The sequence below is a fragment of the Octopus bimaculoides genome, chromosome 2, assembly GCF_001194135.2.
Source record: "Octopus bimaculoides isolate UCB-OBI-ISO-001 chromosome 2, ASM119413v2, whole genome shotgun sequence".
Classification (NCBI taxonomy): domain Eukaryota; kingdom Metazoa; phylum Mollusca; class Cephalopoda; order Octopoda; family Octopodidae; genus Octopus; species Octopus bimaculoides.
The window spans coordinates 58,043,621-58,045,521 of NC_068982.1; the positions used below are offsets into that span (position 1 = coordinate 58,043,621).

General features: G+C 36.1%; 1 protein-coding gene across 3 annotated transcripts in view; it reads right to left on the minus strand.

Annotated features, from left to right (window-relative positions):
* LOC106876256 (centlein-like) overlaps positions 1-1,901 on the minus strand; it is a 367,586-nt gene that overhangs the window by 280,974 nt on the left and 84,711 nt on the right. The window lies entirely within an intron of this gene.

Sequence of the window (1,901 nt, forward strand, 5' to 3'; positions counted from 1 at the left end):
GCATTATTATTATTTTTTCTGTAGTAATGCCCTTATATAAATATAAACGAATAATTATATTCTTGGGAATAGAAATTTCCCTTATGAATTTTTTTACACACTGGCTTCTTGATAAAATTCTTGTAAAAGAGTTTTATCCCCTTTTGAATTTATTAATCATATCATCATCATCATCATCATCATCATCGTTTAACGTCCGCTTTCCATGCTAGCATGGGTTGGACGATTTGACTGAGGACTGGTGCAACCGGATGGCTACACCAGGCTCCAATCTAATTTGGCAGAGTTTCTACAGCTGGATGCCCTTCCTAACGCCAACCACGTGTGTGTGTGTGTGTGTTTATAAAGCACTTAGGAAGTGAAACCAAATCACTGTATCTGATTCAAAAAAATAAGCATGAACAGGATTTGCTCGACATTTGACTTCAAACTCTTGGTAAAACAGAATTTCATTTTTGGCTTGCTTTTTCTGACAAGAACAGTGGCTGTACATTTAGTGCATTTTTAGCCACTAGCCAGCCGAGACACAGCGCAGTGTCCATAGCAGTTGAGACAACTGTCATTTTAACTCTAGACAATATACCTGTCCTTCTGTTTAATGGCATACCAATTGCAGTTATTTTGAAATGTGGGCATATTGAACTTACCTCAAAGAGTGACAACCATGCCCTGCATAAGTTACAGGCTAGCTTTTGGCAAGGTATAGCACCAGTTCAGCCACCCTACTAAGGATATGGCAAAGTCATGGGACTGCAGTATGGCAGATTGTGTAGAGGTAATTGAAGAACTCAAACTGAACCAATGATGCTTCTTACATTGATACTGAGCAGAGGAAACCTAGAAGATCAATGGTCAGGATCACCAAGCTCCCTTAAGAGAGTAACTGCAATGTATCCATAGGGATGATATTTGTGGTTGTATAATCAGGTAATGAATGATTTCTTATGACTCAAGCCCTCAATTTGAATTCATAATAATGGAATTAGATAGCAAAAGAGAATCATGGGAATCCACAAAAGCAACAAAACAAAAAAATATAAAATTGTGGAGAATCTTTGATTCTTGGGATTTCTTCTTCACATTTGAAGTTTGGTAATTATGATCATTTCTCTAGATGTGGAGATAATTTCAGTAAATCAAGAATATATACTGTGCAGGCATGGCTGTGTGGTAAGAAGCTTGCTTCCTAACTATATGGTTTGGAGTTCAGTCCCGCTATGTGGCACCTTGAGCTGACCAAAGCCTTGTTACTGGATTTGGCAGAGGGAAATGGAAAGAAGCCCATTGTGTGTGTGTGTGTATGTGTATATATATATATGTGTGTGTGTGTGTGTGTGTGTGTGTGTGTGTAAATGTTGAACAATGAGAATGAGTGCTTAATACTGCATTGGTGGATATAATTTCTGTATTTGTGTATTAAGGCTACCATTGGTTTTGTGTTAAGAAAAACATCATGATATCTTAACAATTTTTCAAGCCAATCACATGGAGGAATGGTGTTCATCCCCATTTTGAATTCTTTTATTCTTTTACTTGTTTCAGTCATTTGACTGCAGCCATGCTGGAGCACCACCTTTAGTCAAGCAAACTGACCTCAGGACTTATTCTTTGTAAGCCTAGTACTTATTCTATTGGTCTCTTTTGCCAAACCACTAATCTACGGGGACGTAAACACATTAGCAGCGGTTGTCAAGCAATGTTGGGAGGACAAACACAGACACACAAACATATGCACACACATACATACATACATATATATATATATATATATATAATATTATTAGGGACAAAATCCAAAATTACAGGTAAAAAACTCAATTAAAATCAATTTATAAAAAATTAAAATTAAATTGAGCCTTATAGATAAAGTATATATAAAATATATAGTTTTAGGGAAAATA